The sequence below is a fragment of the Neophocaena asiaeorientalis genome, unplaced genomic scaffold, assembly GCF_003031525.2.
Source record: "Neophocaena asiaeorientalis asiaeorientalis breed wild unplaced genomic scaffold, Neophocaena_asiaeorientalis_V1.1 scaffold29, whole genome shotgun sequence".
Classification (NCBI taxonomy): Eukaryota; Metazoa; Chordata; class Mammalia; order Artiodactyla; family Phocoenidae; genus Neophocaena; species Neophocaena asiaeorientalis.
In genome coordinates, this window is record NW_020174423.1 from 3971350 (window position 1) to 3993568 (window position 22219).

General features: G+C 36.4%; 1 protein-coding gene across 1 annotated transcript in view; it reads left to right on the forward strand.

Moving 5' to 3' along the window:
- The window catches only part of STK3 (serine/threonine kinase 3), a 310806-nt gene that overhangs the window by 481 nt on the left and 288106 nt on the right, over positions 1-22219 (forward strand). The window lies entirely within an intron of this gene.

A 22219-nucleotide genomic window follows, 5' to 3' on the forward strand; every position in this document is an offset into this window, starting at 1 on the left:
GGGTTATTTATTTACAGTTCAAGGAATTAAATATTAATAGCTACACAGCCTTGTAAAACTTAGTGTGGATATGCTGTACTGACAGGTGTTCCTCTCCCCTTCCTCCGCAAGTTCAAAAGTATTTATGGATGCAAGACAGTAGGAATCTTAAATTAGAACCCCTCTGCCATATAGTATATATATTTTTTGGGTTTGGTTTTCTTTTAGCATGTAAAAATAGTGATGCTTTGGTATTTACTGTTAGTTTATATTTATTCTTTGTTATATTGGAAGTGTACGAGTACACAGTAGATACTTTTGAACTGGTATTTGAAATGATCGTGCGAAGCTGAATCAAGGCTGTCCATTGTTATAAATTCATAATGTGCATTTTCTCCTTAAGAATGAATCAATCAACTGATGCTGGATAAAACATTTAACTTCAGTCTCTCATTTTTAATTTATAAACTAAGGGTACTAATCTCTCTCCCATAGTGCTGTTGTGAAGAGTAAAGAGTGCTTTGATACTTAGAGATCTTTAGATGAAAGATGGTATATTCAGGAACATGTAATAATTAAAAAGGTAGGAACTTTGTGAGCTGTTGTGAATTGTGTGACTAGACATGTGAGCCTTGAGGTCTGGGAACCATCTGTTCAGGTGAAAAAGGGGGGTTGTGGAGGAGTTTCCAAAAGACACCTGCTGTCAGAGCCCTTGATAGATTCTTTTCTGGCATTTTAAAATATCCCAATTCTAATATTGATTTGGCACCCAGTTTTAATACTATAGAAGAAAACTGGAATCAGTGTCTCTCCCCCATCTTGTTTTGGAAGAACTGTAAGGGGCACCTCCAAGATAGTACCATAAGGCCAAGTTGAATAACTCTGAATTGGAGTACAAGTTCTCTGTATTGATTAGCTCTATTCTGAGTTATCAGAGTTTCACTATAGACGTAAGAGAACCCCTGCCTTGCAGGGACATTAGAGAACCTGGAGGGGTTGGGGGAGGGGTGGGTGGTATATATCATTGTTCCATGGTGACTTATACTTTCAAAGTGGTGGTTGCACATTTAAGAGAGTTATTTTTAGCTCTCTTCAGAGAGGCATGTTCATCCAGGAAGGCATTTCTAAAGAGCAAAAGATATGTGACAATCCCATATATTTGAGTATCTCTTAAAATTTTTTTCATAGCGTTTTCTTTTTCATAATATCATTTAATCCTTATAGCAACACTGCTGAGTAGGTTGGATTACAGACATTAATCCTGTTTTTATAGATGAGGTCACTAGGGGGGTTTGCCACATGGAAGGCTACGACAGAGATAACTGACAGTGAATTTTTGTGTTGCTCCTCTTAATCATTACCCTCTAATAATGAAATATAGCTACCATTTTTTGAGGTCTTACTATTCGCCAGGAATTTTATATATACATTCTTTTACTTTATTGTCTCAAGAAATAGGAATCCTGGCTCTGCAATTTACTATGCTAGTTCTAAATTTAATTTCTTAATCTGTAAAATGTGTTTTGGAGTAAATGAGGTCAGATGTAAAGCACTTAGCACAGTGCTTCATGATATGTTCAATAATGTTAGTTGTTAGTTTATATTTGACTCATTAAATGAAGCTTGGAGAGATTAAATAAGTTGGTCAGGTGGAGGAGGTGCCAGAACCCTGGGTCTGATTGGCTGCAAGGGCTGTGCACCCGCTCATTGTGTGCAGTGATGCCTCTTTTTGAAACTATGCTTGCTTTCTTAGCATTCCATGGTCACCTCTTTCTATAATCTTCTGGTCCCCTTTGTTCTATTTTTAATCTGTGTAAGAAGGCCACTTGGCTTTTCTGCTGTGAGTAGCTCTTCCTTAGGACCCATACATTTTTACATGGTCACATATATGTTGCTGATGCTCAAGTCTGTATGACCAATAGCTGCTTCTCAGTTAGTATTTTTGTTTTTTCTTCGTGTAGAGCCATTCTTTCATTATCCTATTTAGTTTAACATTAGATCCTATCAAATTTTCCATCAAAAAGTCTGTGGATTCATTCCCCCCCCCTTTTCGTTCCCAATACTACTATCTCATTCCAGGGTTTTAAGACCCTCACAGTTGATTTATAGCAGCGCCTTCCAATTGGGCATTGTGGTCCAGTGATTATCAAAAAATTTTAACAGCAGAAACATTTTAACAGCAGAAGGGCACTCTTTGGAGTAGGGGCAGGGCGCCAGAACCTAGTTGCCAGCGCCTTACCTCCTTCTATTCCCCTTTTGGTGTCCTACAGAACCTCCTAATGATCCATAGAACACTGCTTTAGTTCATCCTGCACATGGCTTCTGATTTTTTTTGCTAAAACATCACTTCAGTCATGCTACTCCTTTTTTTTGGATTGATTTTTTTAGTTGACTTAGTACCCAAGGCCCCTATCACTTGATCTCAACCTTAACCCCCAGCCTTTTGTTACTTATCCAAGCTGAATCTGTCCTTCCAAAGTTTCCCTGTTGTTTTTTATTTAGGTTATAGGCTGTGGGTACTCTCAGCTTTGCCTTTTTTCATGCTTTTCCTTTAGAAAATTTGTGTTATTTTTTTTGCTAGTAATCTATGTTTTATTCAAGGCCTGTTTTATGCAGTATCTTATTTGAGTACTTCCTAGCCTAAGATATTTCTTTTTATTCCTAATATGATATCCATTTGAGTATCCATCTTCAAATTGTTCTTTTTTTAATTACAAAATTTTAGACACCCAAAAGATAATGGGGACAAATTTAGTAAATACTTACATATCGCTACCCAGCTTAAAATATTCCCAATATAGTTGAAGCCCCCTAAGTATATCTCTTCTCAATTGCATTCCCTCCCCATCCCCCAAAGGGTTGTCACTGTTCTGAATTGGGTGTGTGTCATTCCCATACATGGCTTTATACTTTTAGCCTGTTGTTCATATATATCTGACATAGCATTAGGCCTGGGTGTTAGGCCCAGCTTTGTCACTGACTTTGAAATTTGCTTCTTTGGGTATCATTCTTCTCCTCTGGGAGTTGGAGATTCCAACTGTGCAACCAGATCTGAGAATCTAGTGATTAGATGATCTGTAAGGTCCCTCTTATCCTCGCATTATTGATTTGGTGTCCTCAACAAGGTTCGTGTTAAACATAGGCAGTAGATGTGGTCAGCTATGTCACTAACTTGAGGATCAGAATGGCTTTTAGATTCCCCAGATTTCCTTAATTGTTTGTCACAGAGATCTTCAGAAATCCTTATTAAAATGAAGTCATTCTGGGAAGGGAAATCCATTAAATGGTTATTAATTATTAGCATTTTGGTACTTTGAGTTTATCAGATTTCTTTGTAGGGGTAGTACTAGGTGACAGCAAAATGACCACAGAATAGGTAAGTTTTGATAGGTAGAAAGGGACCAAACATGGGGTCTTCTCCAAGTAGAACATTCATAGAAGGGGAGGTGGTTCTCTGTGATAGACAGGTGGGCAGCATGAGAGCGCTGGCTGCTGGAGGGAGGGTAGTTATATACAGTACTAGTCAAAGCGAGTAAAGAAAATCATTGTTCGTGAGATATATTTTACCAGATAGGCTTTGTTTCCGTTAGGTTATAGGATTAATTGTTATTTAAAATCTATTAATAGAGGTTTACTTAGAGGACAAGTTGGTTTGGAACAGTGAAAACACTGGAAGGATAATAAGAGAGTAAGCTACTGAAGCATATTTACTCTCAAGATAAGGAGAGTTCTTTTTAAATTTTATTTATTTATTTTTTAAACGTTTTATTTTATATTGGAGCATAGCCGATTAACAATGTTGTGAGAGTTTCAGGTGCACAGCAAAGCAGCTCAGCCATACATATACATGTATCCATTCTCCCCCAAACTCCCCTCCCATCCAGGCTGCCACATAACATTGAGCAGAGTTCCCTGTGCTCTACAGTACGTCCTTTTTGGTTATCCATTTTAAATATAGCGGTGTATACATGTTGATCCCATACTCCCTGACTATCCCTTCCTCCCATCCTTCCCCCCTGGTAACCATAAGTTCGTTCTCTAAGTCTGTGAGTCTGTTTCTGTTTTGTAAATAAGTTCATTTGTATCATTTCTTTTTAGATTCTGCATATAAGGGGTATCATATGATATTTCTCTTTCTGTCTGACTTCACTCAGTATGACAATCTCTAGGTCCATCCATGTTGCTGCAGATGGCATTATTGCATTCTTTTTAATGGCCGAGTAATATTCCATTGTATATATGTACCACATCTTCTTTATCCATTCCTCTGTTGATGGACATTTAGGTTGCTTCTGTGTCTTGGCTATTGTAAACAGTGCTGCAATGAACTTTGGGGCGCATGTATCCTTTTGGACCATGTTTTTCTCCAGATACATGCCCAGGAGTGGGATTGCAGGGCCATATGGTAGCTATGAGTTTAGCTTTTTGTTTTTTTAAAAAATTTTATTTAATTATTTATTTTTGGCTGCATTGGGTCCTTGTTGCTGCACACAGGTTTTCTCTAGTGGCGGCGAGTGGGGGCTACTCTTTGTTGCGGTGCATGTGCTTCTCATTGCAGTGGCTTCTCTCGTTGTGGAGCACGGGCCCTAGAGCGCGCAGGCTCAGTAGTTGTGACGCGTGGGCTTAGTTGCTCCGTGGCATGTGGGATCTTCTCGGACCAGGGCTTGAACCATGTCCCCTGCATCGGCAGGTGGATTCTTAACCACTGTGCCACCGTGGAAGCCCTGTTTTTAGTTTTTGAAGGAACTCCCATACTGTTCTCCATAGTGGCTGTACCAATTTACATTCCCAGCAACAGTGTAGGAGGGTTCCTTTGAGAGTTCTATGATTTAAGCTATAGTTGGATTCTGTGGCAGTTTTTTTTTTAATAGTGTTAAGAGGTGGTTAGTTTGGAGAAAGTGAAGTTAAGATCGAAGTCAACATGTTAGGATTACAAAGTGCATTCACACAAATGAAGAGTGAAGGTAAGAAAGCAATCATTTTATAAGGCAAAGTTTTGCTATGAATGAATGGATTATCAGTCAAAAGATAGATTATGGGGCTTCCCTGGTGGCGCAGTGGTTGAGGGACCGCCTGCCGATGCAGGGGACATGGGTTTGTGCCCCGGTCTGGGAGGATCCCGCATGCCGCTGAGCGGCTGGGCCCGTGAGCCGTGGCCACTGGGCCTGCGTGTCTGGAGCCTGTGCATGGAATGAAAAATCCAAGGTAAAGTGACAAAGATATAGAAGGGTAAAGTAGAAGGTATTCATATGTTCTTCAGCATGAAGAGCCCACATCAGTCTGTAGCATCAGTGGCTCTGACATTAGGCTGGAAATTAGGAACAGAGGTAAAAAGACAACAGGGAAAACTCAGGAATTGAGTTGGATGGGACAAAGCAACAAACCGGATAAGTAGATAGTAGGGTGTCAGGAAAATCATGAAGATATTGCAGTGAGAAAATAATGGGCTTCAGTTTATGTCTGTATGCCTAATTCAGTGTCCTTGGAACGTTAGAAAGTAAAATTCTTGTGTGTTTATTATCAGAGAGATTCACTAAGTGAAGAACTCCAGTTGACCTTGAGAAGATGGATTCTTAGAACTCTTAAACAAAAGTAGCGGCCTCAGTGGGTTGGCCCTGGGGGAAGCTTCCAACTTCAGTGGCAGGCAAATGGAGGAGGTGTTCTAAGTAATCAGTGAGCGAAGAATCCAGCGAACAGGAGCATCTCTTTGCATTAATGACTTGGTCCCTAAAGCGTATCTGTCCTCCCTTTGGCTTTTCTTGGTTAATTTGGGGTGACACCAACTCCATTAGAATTGATTTAGGCCCTGTAGATGGGAAAAATCAACTGGCTCTTCCTTCCTAGAGAGAGGGAGTATGACAGCATCTGGAGCAGTTCCTGGTGAGCAGACTTCAGTTGTACATTAAGACAGGAGATAAACTCAGTCTTTAGTCAACTCTAGGCAATGATTAACTTATCCATTGTTCTTTAAGGGGCTGAGATATAGCATGTATTGGTACAGAAGAATTTGTTAGAAACATAAAGAAAAAGGTAAATGTGTGTTAAACACAGCTAGGTTGGAGTTTGTTTTTCTGCAGTAATCCCAGAAAATTCCAGTGGTCATTCCAGAAATGTGTATTAGTAAAGCTTTAAAAATAATGGGTTTAAATTGAGCACTTCTTGTTTGGTTATAAGGGAGGAAAAGTGCTTAGAATTTAGTTTTTCTAGTTTCAAGGAAGTCTCTGTAGAACTAGGGGTACTGTCACTTCAGGCCATCATATATTATGGCTTTCACTGTCTCTTTTTTTTTTTTTTTTTAATATTGATGATGAGACCCAAAAACAAGTTTCATGGAATGAACTATGTGTGATGTTCTCTGGTACTTTTCTATTTTCTGTTCTGTTAGTTCATTGAAAAATTGCTGGTCATGACCCACCAAGTTATTTTCATGACCTACTAATCAGCTGCGATCTGCAGTTTGAAAAACATTGTTGGTCTATGTAGTTGTGACAGTGAGGAAATGGATTTCATTTCCAGCACCATTCCTGATGATGGTATTACCAAAGGAATCCGGAGTGGTATAATTGTAACAAGCTATACATACAATAGAGATATTCTTTTAAGATTCTAAAAAGGGAAGAGGGGAAGGGAAGAGAGGAAACCATTATTTAAAAACTACTGTATTTTGAACACTTTATATATGTCCCAATTAAGGTATGGGAAAATGGAAAATGATTATCCATGGTGTCTGACAGAGTTTATAAAGGCAAATATAATACATGAAGGTTTCTTTGAGGCAAAGGCTCTTTTGCTTTCTGGTGTAGAATGACCCTGCACTGGAAATATCCCACTGTAATTACGATGACATCAACTTCTGATTCCCTAACAGCTCCACCCTCTCTGTCTACCAGAGGTCTTTAGATTTTTTCTTCTAAAGTGAAAATTGATACTACCTGATAAGAAATTTTCTTTTTTATTTGTCCCAAGCTGCTTTTTTGTTGTGATTTTATTTGAGTTGCCTCATATGGTAGGGTTACTCTAAGTTCAAGAAGTTTTTTAGCTCATATTGTAGAACAAAGATTCTATATTTGAAATGTCTTATTACAATTGTTTTGTCTACACAGTCTCAAGTTGAATAAATGAAGTAACAAATATGTAAACAGACATGTATAAAAATTAAAAATAAGTCCATTGCTTGCATGCCATGAAATTAAGGTGCAGATTACGTTGAACTTCTTAATAGTACATCAAAGGATATATCTTTAAAAATGACTTTGTAGCAAAATGAGAATTAACAGGAAGCTCTTAGCATTAATGATAATTAATATAGGTGTACATGTGGTAGTACTATATGTGGGTTCTGAATTAGTCTATAGATTTTATATAATACCAGACATCTTAGTAAGGAGGTAAAATAGAGTAAATTTTTCAGATATGTTGATATAAATATTAGTATCTTGATACACTTATAAAATTGGGGAAATCGTTGAGCATATGTGATTCTAAGGATGAGTAGTTTTTGTCATGTATTCAAAATATAGAATGTTATTCTCTATATAGATCATCTTTTGTTTTTTGCCTTAGCAATTGCTTTCTATATCCCTACTTTAAGAAAAAATTGAAGTATAGTTAATTTACAATATTATGTTAGTTTTGAGTGTACAGCAAAGTGATTCAGTTATATGCACACACACATATATATTCTTTTTCATATTCTTTCCCATTATAGGTTATTACAAGATATTGAGTATAGTTCTCTGTGCTATACAGTAGGTCCTTGTTGTTTACCTATTTTACATACAGTAGTGTGTATATATTAATCCCAAACTCCTAATTTGTGCCCCCATCCCCTTTGATAACCTTAAGTTTGTTTTCTATGTGTGAGTCCACTTCTGTTTTGTAAATAAGTTCATTTGTATCATTTCTTTAGATTCCACATATAAGTGATACCATATGATATTTGTCTTCTCCTGACTTACTTCACTTAATACTATAATTTCTAGATCCATTCATGTTGCTAAAAATGGCATTATTTCATTCTTTTTATGGCTGAGTAATATTCCATTGTGTGTATATATACTACATCTTCTTTATCCATTCATCTGTCGATGGACTTTTTAGGTTGCAGATCATTTTTTCATTTTTAGAATTTTTGGTTTTCTGAAATCATGGGACCTAGAGTTCTGTAATTGGAAAGGAATGCAAATTAAAATTATTTTTGAAATTTAGGTGAGCTTTTTACATATTTGAAGCAAGCATAAATTAAAGAGAATAGGCAGTTAATTTCCTTGACTCTTTCTCTCTGGAGCCGCATGATTTTTCCCATTTGCTGGGTTACCCCATTCTCCTGTTTCTTTCTAAAAACTGACTTCTTTTACTCATTGATTATTGCTCATGGCAGCAATTGACTGTCATCCTTGAGTTCATTAATTTGTTCATTTATTCATATATTCAGTAATTGTTAACTATCTTTCAAATGTCAGATGCTGGGTACATTGTTGAATGAAACAGATGAAATCTTTGCCCTCATAGAACATACACTCCAGTTGGAGCTTGAGCTATGAAGGGTAGAAGTAGTATGTATTGATAGAGAAAAATGGTGGAACCTGCTTCCTAAGAAGGTACTTAAGCTGTGAACATGAGGTTGAGAAGTATTCTGTGTGAGTAGCCGGAAAGAGTATTCCAGGAAGAGGGAAAAGCTGTGAGAAGACCTGGAGGTGGGAAAGAGTTTAGTGTGTGGGAGGAGTTGAAATAAGGCCACCGTGGCTGGGTTGTAGAATGGGAGAAAGTGGTTGGAGATGAGGTCAGAGAGATGGGCAGGGATTCAATGATGCAGGCCATGGAAAGGAATTTGGATTTAAGTCAGTATAGTGGGCTGTCATTAAAGAGTTTTAAGTGGAATTTTAAGCAGTTTATATTTTTAAAAGATCATTCTTGTTGCTTTGGGTAGAATAAATTGTAGAGGGTTATGAATAAAGGCAGGCAAACAAATGAGTCTGTTGCACTTGGTTAGAGATGGTGAAGTCAGTGGAGATGGAGAGAAGTGGACAGATTTCAGTTATGTTTTGGAGTTGGAAATGAAAGACTTACTGATAAATTAGATATGGGGAATGAGGAAGAAGGAATCAATTCTGGCTCCTAGGTTTTGCGTTTGAGCAGCTTGGGGGATGGGGAAAGGCTGGGAGAGGAACAGGTTAGGTATCTATAATCTCTTTCTTAGAATTCCACATTCTCAGGAATGTGAATCTATTCCACCCAAAATGTGATATTAGGTGGTTCCCTTAGAAGTGGAAGTGGGTAGGGAGGAAATGATGGGCACTGACTTCCTTTTTCAACCTCTTGTTTTCACCTCATTAGACTAGAGAATGGAAAACAGATTAAGCCTTTGTTAGGTGTTGAATTGTTTGGGTGACCTGTTATTTAAGAAAAATCTTTTTATTGCAAAATAAAACATCAGTAAAACACAAATGTGTGGTTTGATGAATTACTGTAAGTCACACACCTTTATAATCACCAATCAGGTTAAGAAACAGAATTTTGCCACCCTCTCAGGAAGCCCCTTCTGAGTGCTCCATTGCAATCACAGCCACCTCTTTCCACATGTAACCATTATCCTGACTTCTATAGTAATAACTTAAATGTACATTGCTAGACACTGTAGGTTAGTCTTGCCGATTAAACAATAGTATTTATATGAGTTGTCGTTTTTAATCTTTAGGTTGGTCCTCCATCTTTTTTCTTTTCCTTTTCCTGTTGAAGACCCAGGCTGTTTGAATTGTAGTTTTCCACAGCCTGGATTTTGCTGATTGCTTGCTCAAAGTGCAGTTCAGCATGTTCCTTTGTCTTCCATATTTCCTGCAAATGGGCAGCTGGATCCAGAGACTGGATCAGGCTCAAGTCAGTCCCTTAGGCATTATTATAGGTGGTGTTTGGCAAGACTATATGAGACAATGTCTGGTTGCCTCTCTTTTTTGTGATGTTAGCAGCTGTTGATGGTTCTTGCTTATTTCTGTTAATTTGTTGGGTGTTGCAAAATGGTGAAATTCTAAATACACCATTTTGTTTTCATTTATTAGTTGGAATGGTTTTATAAAGAGTCACTTTTCTCATCCTCTGTTTGGTTACCCAGTGGTATAGTTTGTAAAGGAAAGACGGGATAAATGCTTGATTCTTTCCCTTTATTTACCTGTGTTTAAGATAATCAGTTCCCTGTTTTCCTCCAAAGGGGACCAATTATTTTTTTTTCTCTTTTTTAAAATGCCATTATGAGCTGATGGATGTAAACATATTTGATGGATTTAATCCATTGCAGTTACTTTTGCTGAAGCTCAAAGTGTCCCATCTTTGATCAGTGAGAATCCCTTCAGGAGACAACATGACCTGAGCGGTCTTTTGACAGCTTCTTTGCTCCGTGCTGTGATAAGAAATTCAGGGCTCATCTTGACCATCTTCTGTCCCAGATCTGGAATCAGCCTTTTCCAGTAAGCCCTACTTTTAGTGAGAGATGGTATTTCAAGACCTCAACCCGGGCACTAATATGATGTTATTTTAAAATAGTGTTTTTATACATAGAAAATCCTAAAGATGCTACCAGAAAACTACGAGAGCTAATCAATGAATTTGGTAAAGTAACAGGATACAAAATTAATGCACAGAAATCTCTGGCATTCCTATATACTAATGATGAAAAATCTGAAATGGAAATCAAGAAAACACTCCCATTTACCACTGCAACAAAAAGAATAAAATATCTAGGAATAAACCTACCTAAGGAGACAAAAGACCTGTATGCAGAAAATTATAAGACACTGATGAAAGAAATTAAAGATGATACAAATAGATGGAGAGATATACCATGTTCTTGGATTGGAAGAATCAACATTGTGAAAATGACTCTACTACCCAAAGCAATCTATAGATTCAATGCAATCCCTATCAAACTACCACTGGCATTTTTCACAGAAGTAGAAAAAAAGTCTCGCAGTTTGTATGGAAACACAAAAGACCCCGAATAACCAAAGCAATCTTGAAAAAATAGTGTTTTATTTACAGATAGGAAAACTGACTCATTCTTTCAAACTATGGGCTAATCTATCAAAAAATGTGATGGCACCAGCAGTTTTGCACTTCTTTCCCTGGATAATATCTCTACCATACATTTATGCTTCTAAGTTTGAGTCAGAAATTGGACATATATAGACAAATTCTGTGGTAGAGACTATTTAGAGTGGACTTTTAGTTTTGTGTTCTCCCTATCTTACACTGGTTACCATTTGACCCACTGTTATCCTAATAACCACCCTCACTTCTTTCCCACCTCTAAATGTTTCAGGTGACCTAGTTTCTTCTTTTCTTAAATGAAAAAGAGAAAATAAAAGAATCCAAGACAGATAACACTACTAGTGATCTGATCAGATTTCAGGCCTTACTTTTAAGGTAGACCTTTTAGCTTGCCTTGTCTTGCATACATAAAAGTGTGTCTGTACAAACAAACAAAATTCAAGGGCATCTTGAGGCTGCTTTATAAATCCAGCCCTGGCTAATGAATTGAAAATGAAGCACATCCAAGATATGTTACTCCCTTTTAGCTTTGATATTAGCCCCTCTTGTTAAGTTTTATTGTGCTTTTGAATAAGTAAAAGGAGATATTTGTCTCAGTGACATAGTTGGTAAATTACACTTGCCACTGTGTCGTATAACTTTATAAAGAATTAGTTTTGGTATAATTATTGTATTAAAAGACATTAGGTTGCACTTATAAGTTGATATGTGAATTAGTCTGTCAGTGCAGTCAAATAGCAGCCAGTAAATATTTTCCAATGATAATATCTATTCAAACATTTTTAATAATTAGTGAGATCTGGATCATAGAGAGAGATTGGAGAGAAGCGATCGCTCTGAATAAAATTTATAGTTTACTTAATTCCTAAGAATTATAAAAAAACAAAGATGAAATTAAGCAATGGAATTTCATAAAAATTCCAGTGGAAATTAAAAATATATGTACTAGTTAACTCTTGAGAAGAAAGTATTTTGATAATTTTCTTTTCCTTGTAGATTGAGTTTTCCTTCAATGCACTTGAGTCTCGTTGTATACTTCCCAGGTCTTTTTTTCTTTTTTTTTTCTAATAGAAGAGAATTCAAGTACCAGACCAAGATAAGAAAATGGGATCACCCCACTCCTTTATATACGGACTTCCAGCACTCGATTAGTCAGCTTTAATTAATATTCATAAAACAGTCATGTGATGTGAAACAGTCTCCCAAAATAGTGATATGGTGATAGCTTTAAAGATATTCAGCGTCATTGGGAAGTGTGGTGTACCACATAATGGATTTTCCAAATAAATGAAATCAACCACTTCAAGCATTATACTCTTAAAATATTTTAAAAACACTTTTAAAACAACCACCCTTGATGGAAATTCATTTCAGAGGGAGGACACTTGACCCAGTCTTCTGAGACTGATCATTTGCTTTCTTGATTACTTAATATTAATTTAAAATGAATTTTAATTTATAAAAACCCATTAAGAAGTTAATGGAACTGTTCATAGTCTTAGTTTATAGAAATAGTTAAGTGTGCTATTTTGGTGTGTTAGAAGCTTTGTTGCTGCATATAGCTGGGTTTTTTCCCCCTGAATCCAGTCTTGTGTTTTACTGTCACCCGTCGTTTCTCATTGCTATGCTCCTCTCTAAACTGCTGCTTATCTTAGAAATAATGATCTGACCTAACAGTAGCTCTCCCTTTGCCAAAGTAAAGTACATCCTCTTTGTATCAGTTTTTGCTTACCAAAGACCTTTTTCTCTTCTGGGTTCATAGTACATCTTGAAATCATCTTTTGACTAAGAACATTATTGTGCAGTGAAGGAGAGAAAAATTATTCAAACTTTGCTAAATTTCTAAAATTTAATATGAAAATAACCAATTTTTTGCATCAAAAAGGAACAGGATTTTACCCTAAAAATCCCACAAAATTCCCAAGTTAAAACAAATTTCTGTCATTTTGGAGCATTACTTAGATTTTTGAGGACTCATGGTATTACCAAACTGAACTGGTGTTTCAGAGGTGTATTTGTATTCCTGTACAAATACAATAACATTATATTTGTAGTACTTTATTTTTAAGTTCTGTGGGTGAAGTATGTAAGCTATTTATCTTTCATATAACGATTGAATTTTTTTCTATTAGACAAAGCTGGAATTTAAAAATTTTATTTTTATTTCTTAAAAAAACCCAAACGGGTGAAAATAATCCCAGTTTACAAAAAGCAAAAATTATTTTCACAAAGCACCAAAATCATGAACTATTTCACAGTCTTTTCCCCTTAATTTATTTACAAAGAACCTCAGAAAAATACTGAGAAGTGGCTTCCTATGTGCTGTTGCTGGGTACTTAATCAAACTGCGCTGAGAAATCAAGCAAAATACCGTCCATCTCTGAAAACAGCTGAAAGCAGCCACTGTCTCCACAGGCTGCCCCACACTTCTATTCATGAAAGCCTGTAAAAATTATGCAGAAGTCGGAGTACAGAACTCATTGAATGATACAGATGTTAATACTGTTAGTTTAAACTTTCCTTGAAGTTACACTTTTATTAAAGTGGTTATACCTTTAATTAATGTGTTGATGTTTGGGGTTATTGCAATTAATTCTAGTATTGTTCTAGGGATGGAGTGAGGAGTTGAGAGTGTGTAGAGACTAAATCCTCATATTTTATTTTCAAAATTTCAGATGTAGGGAAATAAATGAGAAAGAAGACATATGAGTAAATCCAGTTTTTAAGTGTAGGTAGTCTCTTTAGCACAAATCATAGTGGATTTTTTTATACAGTAGGTTCATGAGTAGACCTTGTAAGTTTCATGTAGACGTCTCCTCTTTTATTTTTAATCAGTTAAAGATTCTATTCCCTTTTTAAGTTCTCAAATCTAGGTATAGTTGTTGAGTATTTAAAAATCTTTATAATGAACTGGATTAAAAGTTATGAGACAGGTCTGTCTCTTTCTTATACAATTATTTTTAACTTTTATTTTAGTAGGATGTGAATATGTTGGAGCTGTTTCAGATGCGCTGTTTACACTGTATTTTCTGGATTTGTGTCTTTTGAAAAATGAGTTATTAAGAAAGTAAATGCATTAACATATCTTTAGGGCTGGGGAGTATATCTCAGTGTTTGTTAACTTCATATAGGTTTGTTACAAGAAATTAAAAGGAATCATGTCACTTTCCAGTTGAGGCTAAGTGAAAAAATTCTTGGGAAAAAAGTATGAAAGACTCCAAGGGTGAAGGAAGGAGAAAAATCTCAACTTTTTCTTTAAAGCTCTTTGCCAGGAAATAATAATTTTAGAGTACTTTTGGGCAGAGAGCCAAACCTGAGAGGAAATGGTTTGATAGAGTTGAAAAACAAGACTTTCATTTAATTATAAAAAGTCTTCTATCCATTGTAGAGCATCTGTTTTCTGAGTTGGATTTCAGCTCATTCTAGTGCCACTAATTAATTAAACCCTCATAAATTTTCATAGTTTTGTAAAGTAAATACACTATCAACTATACAATTTAATAAATCAATTATGCAATTTATCAATCATACAATTTAATAAATATCAATTATACAATTTAATAAATAATTTAATACAATATCAAATTATATCTATCATACTATTAAAAAAGTGATAATTACTAGGGAAACAAGAGCCAGAACTTTAGAGTCAGGTAGACCATGGTTCTAACCTTAGCTTTGCCATTTCCTGCAATGCAATGGTAGGTAAGTTACTTAACTTTTCTAAGTCTTGGTATACTCACTTATAAAATGGAGGTGATAATAGTACTTTCTCTTTGGGTTTTGTGAGGATTAAATGAAGTCTATAAAAATTAAGGAGAAGTCAGAGTATGGAACTCACTGAATGATAACATGTTAATGTTGTCAAGAATTTGAACTTTCCTTAAGTTATACTTTTATTAATGTAGTTATACTTTTAATCAGTGTATTAATTGTTTGGGATTATTGCAGTTAAGTGTAGTGTTTATCTTGGGGTGGGAGTGAGGAGTTATAAGTGTATAGAGACTAAATCCTCATATTTTATCTTCAAAATTTAAGGTGTAGGGAAACAGATGATTGTAAATAAGTGATTGGTAAAGCATTTATCTCTGGAGAGTCTCCAAAGTGTTTCAAAAATGTGTCTGGCATTGTTGATATCTTTTGAAGAAACACGCAACTTTCCGGGGAATAAAGGACAGTTTGCACTTGGATACATACATTCTAGTTGAGTTTAAAAAAAATCAGTTTTATTACTTCAGAGCTAAACATCTACTAAATATTTACAAAATGTTTAGCCTTTAAAAAGCAAAAGGGAGCAGAAAAAAAAATGACCCCTGAATTTCATTAGTTGGAGGTAATGTATACTTTCTGTGGTTGAAGTAGAAAAGATATTTGATTTTGTGGATTTAAGATTGGATTCATCATTGTGTAATTTAGAAAATGTTCCGTTATTTCAAGCTAACTTTGAGACTTTTAAATTTTACATTTGGCTGCGCTGTGAAGCTTGCAGGATCTTAGTTGCCCGACCAGGGATTGGACCAGGGCAGTGAAGGCGCCGAGTCCTTACCACTGGACTGCCAGGGAATTCCCATCTTTGAGACTTGTTGACATTGTTTAATAATGGAATGTTGAAGGACTAAAGAATAAAAACCTTTCATGTGTTTTAAAGATGTATGACTTTTCTAACAGTATTCAAGATGAAATTGCTAGGTTTGAAGACTAGAACTTAATTTTAAAGGAGATATTGTACGTAACATCAAGCATAGTGCTTAGCACATAGCACTGATTACAATATAACTGTTAATAACAGTTATGACATTAAATAGCTACATTAAATAGCTACAATATAACTGTTAATAACAGTTATGACATTAAATAGCTACATTAAATAGCTACAATATAACTGTTAATAACAGTTATGACATTAAATAGCTACTATTAAATAGTAGTAATAAGGCTACCAATAATGTCATCACTAAAATATAGAGAAATTTGCCAGAAGAGAAAAAGACATTGAAAATTACAGAGCTGAAATGAGGTAGAAGGTGCTCTACGAAGGTGGAATCTCTGTTCTCTCAGAGCTGGAAGTTTTTTCTCTTTTGCTGGATTTGCTCTCTGGCCAGGTCCTCTTCCTCATGATTAGTTTCCTAAGAGATCTAGAGAGGATTCTAATTATTCTTGACTAGGGAGCCAGATCTAGCAGTGTAGAAAGCCTTCCTTTGTGTTTCTATTTAAACGTCTTTGGCCAAAACAACCCAAATAAAAATGGGCAAATACTTGAATAGATATTTCTCCAAAGAAGATATAAAAATGTATAATAAGCACATGAAAAGATGCTGAACATCACTAATCATTAAGGAAATGCAAATCAGAACCACAATGAGATACCACTTCATACTCTTTAGGATGGCTATTATAGAAAAACAAACAAACCAGGAAATAATAGGATGTGTCTGGGACGTGTAGCAATTGGAACCCTTGTACATCACTTGTGGGAATGTAAAATAGTTTAGTCACTGTGGAAAACAGTATGGCGGTTCCTCAAAAAAATTAAACACACAATTACCATATAGTTCAGCAATTCCACTTCTAGGTAGATACCCGAAAGAATTGAAAGCAAGGACTCGGGGGACTTCCCTGGTGGCGCAGTGGTTAAGAAACCCCCTGCCAGTGCAGGGGACGTGGGTTCGAGCCCTGGTCTGGGAGGATCCCACATGCTGCGGAACAGCCGAGCCTGCGCGCCACAACTACTGAGCCTGTGCTCTGGGGCCTGTGAGCCAAACTGCTGAGCCCACGTGCTACAACTGCTGAAGCCAGTGTGCCTAGGGCCCGTGCTCCACAATGAGAGAAGCCACCACAGTGAGAGGCCCGGGTGCTGCAGCGAGGAGTGGGCCCCCCGCTCGCTGCAACTGGAGGGAGCCTGCGTGCTGCAAGGAAGACCCAACTCAGCCAAAAAAAAAAAAAGTTAAAAAAAAAAAAGAAGCAACCCAGATGTCCTCTAATGGATGAATGAATAAGCAAAATGTGGTATATACATACTAGAATATTATTTAACCTTAAGAAGGAATGAAATTGTGATACATGGTACAACATGGATGAATCTTGAAAACATTCTAAGTGAAAGAAGCCAGACATAAAGGGACACATGCATTTTCTATGGTTCCACTTAAATGAAGTACTTAGAAGAGTCAAATTCGTAGAGACAGAAAGTAGAATGGTGGTTACCAGGGACTGGGGGAAGGGGGAGATGGGAAGTGTTAAGAGTTTAGTTTGGGATGATGAAAAATTCTGGGGATGGGCCACCGTGATGGTACTTAATGCCACTTAATTGTACACTTGATAGTTAAAATAGTAAATTTTATGTACATTTTATAATAATTTTAAAAAAACCTTTAGCCAATCATGAGCTTTCTCCTGTTATTTAGGTCCTTTAAGACCGCAAGGAAGAGAGGTATACAGATTGTCTTCAGTAATAGGATTTTATTATGAGGATACTCAGAAATGTGCGTGGGGTAACATGGGAAGGTGCCTAGTCAGCTGCTCATTCCCTCTGAGCGTCAGCGTCTCTAAATATGGGATGTGGAATAGGCTCCATGAATAAGGGGAATGGCAGCTTAAAGTCACTTGGAATAATGACTTGAGCTTCAGTGACCTTTGTCGTCTTTGTTCACTTAGCATTTATACTTAATGAGTTCTAAGGCTAACTGGGTCATTTTTTAACCATGAAATTTGGAACATCACCATTGGCCATTTCAGCCCTTGTGTGGTTGCTTTTGGCCCCTGGATCAACTTCTAGCCCTGTGTAGTTTTTATTGCTGGGATGGTAAAGCTGATTTAATTTGAAGTAGCACCTGATGAGCCATAACAACTTATACAGGAATATAGGTTTTCCCCTTTAGCACTGTGTGACAGGTGTTTTGAAGTTCCATTAGCTCTAGTAGTTAGCAAAAGTTTTTTGTTCACTTGTTTATTTAGTTACTGAACAAAAGTTTATTAAACAGTAGTATATGAGGTTCTGTGTTAGGTACTTACTGGAATTACGAGGGTGAACAAGACATGATCTCTAGTTTCATTTTTTTTTTTTTTTTTACATTTTTATTTATTTATTTATTTTTGGCTGTGTTGGGTCTTCGTTTCTGTGCGAGGGCTTTCTCTAGTTGTGGCAAGCGGGGGCCACTCTTCATCGCGGCGCGCGGGCCTCTCGTTATCGCGGCCTCTCTCGTTGCAGAGCACAGGCTCCAGACGCGCAGGCTCAGTAGTTGTGGCTCACGGGCCCAGTTGCTCTGCGGCATGTGGGATCCTCCCAGACCAGGGCTCGAACCCGTGTCCCCTGCATTAGCAGGCAGATTCTCAACCACTGCGCCACCAGGGAAGCCCCTCTAGTTTCATTTTTGATTGTATCTTTAAGGAAGTGGTTAACTGACAGGCAGAGAAAAGGAGAAAGATTATGTAAGAGTATGGACATATAGAAGTATGACCTATGTATCTTGCATCATGTATAAATCACTATACAACAGCTGCTTTTTATACTGCAGTGATTGTGTGATTATTTTTGTTATTTGAAAATTCAGAACCTTTAAAAAATAGTCCACTGTAGATAGAGTTAGGTAGTGGAAATGAGGTGAGTGCGATGTTCTTAAGCTCACTGTTTAGTGGCTGTAATAGTACATTTCAGGGGATTTCCCTGGTGATCCAGTGGTTAGGATTTCACACTTTCATTGCCGAGGGCCCAGGTTCAATGCTTGGTTGGGGAACTAAGATCCTGCATGCCACGCGGCTCGGCCAAAAAAAAAAAGTACCTTTCAGAGTAGGGATAACTGATTTGAAGATGAGAAATTCCTGGGAACACTTACAAAAGAAGTGTCCACCTTAAAAAATATGACTGATGTATGATACTTGATGTAGTAATTGTCCAGTATCCTTTGGTGTTTGCTAGCTTTGAAAGAGTGAGAAGCTCCATACGGTATATTGGACAGACATTGGTTTGATTCTGTTCTGTCATTCATTACCCAAGCGACTGGGGAAGTCACTTAAGCCTTAGTTTTCTTATCTAAAAACTGAGAGTGTTTTAGTAACTACCAAAAAGGTTGTTATAGAGATTAAATGAGAAAATGCTTGTTAAGTGCTCTGCACAAGGCCATAAAAAGCCCTGATAAATGTTAACTACCTTTATTACTGTGTGTCATTTAGCCCTTATGTAGCTGTCTTTCCTACTAGATTAGGAGGTCTTGGTTGTTAAGGGCTGTATCTTAATTTTCTTTGCATTACCCAAGCAGGAAGCTTGTCTACAAATTGTCAGTGCACATTAGATGAATATAAATGGATGACTTTTAAATCTGGTTTTATCATTTTTTTGTATCCATGTTGAAGATTTGTTTTAGAAACAGTAGCTTTCTTAAAGATAGTATTTCCTACTGCTCATGCTGCTCAATATCAATAAAAACCAAACAACCCAATGAAAGAATGGGCAGAAGATGTAAATAGACATTTCTCCAAAGAAGATGTACAGATGGCCAAAAAGCACATGAAAAGATGCTCAACATCACTAATTATTAGAGAAATGCAAATCAAAACTACAGTAAGGTTATCACCTCCCAGGTCAGAATGGCCATCATCAAAAAATCTACGAACAGTAAATGCTGGAGAGGGTCTAGAGAAAAGGGAAACTTCCTATACTGTTGGTGGGAATGTAAATTGATACAGCCACTATGGAGAACAGTATGGAGGTTAAAAAACTAAAAATAGGACTTCCTTGGTGGCGCAGTGGTTAAGAATCTGCCTGCCAATGCAGGGGACATGGGTTCGAGCCCTGATCTGGGAAGATCCCACATGCCGCAGAGCAACTAAGCCTGTGTGCCACAACTACTGAGCCTGAACCTTAGAGCCCGCATGCTGCAGCTACTGAAACCCGGACGCTCTAGAGTTCGTGCTCCACAACAAGAGAAGCCACTGCAATGAGAAGGCCGCGCACTGCAACGAAGAGTAGCCCCCCCCCCTTGCTGCAACTAGAGAAAGCCCGCACACGGCAATGAAGACTTAATGCAACCAAAAAAAAAAAAACAAAAACAAAAAAACAAACCTAAAAGTAGAACTACCATATGACCCAGCAATCCTACTCCTGGCCATATACCCATAGAAAACTATAATTCAAAAAGGTACATGTGCCCCAGTGTTCACTGCAGCACTGTTTACAATAGCCAAGACATGGAAGCAACCTAAATGTCCATCGACAGAGGAGTGTGTAAAGAAGATGTGGCACATACATACATTGGAATATTACTCAGGCATAAAAAGGAACAAAATTATGCCATTTGCAGCAACATGGATGGACCTAGAGATTTTCATACTAAGTGAAGTAAGTCGGACAGAGAAAGACAAATATCATATCACTTATATGTGGAATCTAAAAAAATAGGCAAATGAACTCATTTACAAAATAGAAATAGAGTTACAGATGTAGAAAACAAACTTATGGTTACCAGGGTGTAAGGGGGAAGGGATAAATTGGGAGACTGGGATTGACATATACACACTACTATATAGAAAATATATAACTAATAAGGACCTACTGTATAGCACAGGTAGCTCTACTGAATACTGTGTAATGACCTATATAGGAAAAGAATCTAAAAAAGAGTGGATATATGTATAACTGATTCACTTTACTGTACACCTGAAACTAACACAACATTGTAAATCAACTATACTCCAATAAAAAATTTTTAAAAAAGGTAGTATTTCCTAAGTAGTTGCAGGATTCACTCATAAGAATAAGATGGTTAACAGGTAGTGTTTTTACTACTTCTGATGGCCTTGGTCAGTTTATTAATTCAACCTATGGAAGCAACCTTTCTTTTCGGGTATAAAATGATTTTGGAAGGCATTTCATGAAATAATTATTGAATCATGAAGAAAAATTTTAATTTTGTTATGAGATACAATTTTAAAAGTTACCCCCAATTACAGAAAAAAAAAATGTATTTTACAAACCTTATGAAACAAAAGTGTAGAGGAGAGGAGAGCCACCCCCAAAATCAAACCTTATTGCCTGGAATCTTAATATATTTACATGTAGCAAACATTTGAGTTTCTGTTGTATTCCAGGCACAGTTTTTGGTGCTGGGGAATATAGCAGTGAACAAAACAAAGTCTGCCAGTAATTTGGTGCCAGTATGTGTGTGTGCATGCACATATGCAGATACACCCACGCTTAAAAGAAAAAATGAAAATGGTTTAGTTCTCTGCACATTATTTTGTAACCTACGCTTTTTTCTTTTAGCAATATATTAACTTGTTTTAAATCAGTGAGTTTTCTACAACATGACTTTTAGTAGCCAATTGATATCTGCTTGAATGGATGTTCCATAATTAATTAATCTATGTTTAGACATTTATTTACTTCTAGATTTAGTTATAAATAATTTACAATGAATACATGCTTTTTTTTTGTTTCCAGTCATTTCTAAGAACAACTGAATTTGATTTAATTCCTATCATTTACTCTTAAAAAAAACTTTTTTTTTGGAAAATTTCAAGCATAGTTTTGTAAAGAAGAGAAAATACATCTCTGTGTACCCATTACACAGTTTCAATAATTACTAAGTTCTGGCCAATCTTGCATAATTTATATTCCATACACACATCCATTCTTCATTATTTTGAAGTAAACTCAGATATCATATTATGGAATTCTTAAAAAAATTATTTTATTGAAGTGTAGTTGATTTATAATATTTTGTTAGTTTTAGGTGTATAGCAAAGTGACTCAGTTATATATATCTGTGTATATATATATATTTGATAATATGTATACTTCAGATTATTTTCCAAGGTATTGAATATAGTTCCTTATGCTATACAATAAATCATGTTGCTTATCTATTTTATGTATAGTAGTATTTATCTGTTAATCCATACTCCCAATTTATCTACCCCCCCACCTTTCCTGTTTTGTAACCATGTTTGTTTTCTATGTCTGTGAGTCTGTTTCTGTTTTGTATATAGATTCATTTATTTTTTTTTGATTCCACATATAACTGATGTATATTATTTGTCTTTTTCTGACTTAACTAAGTATAATATTCTCTAGGTTCATCCATGTTGCCACAGATGGCAGTGCTTCATTCTTTTTATGGCTGCGTAATATTCCTGTGTGTGTGTGTGTGTGTGTGTGTGTGTGTGTGTATGTACACCACATTTTCTTAAGCCAGTTGTCTGTTGA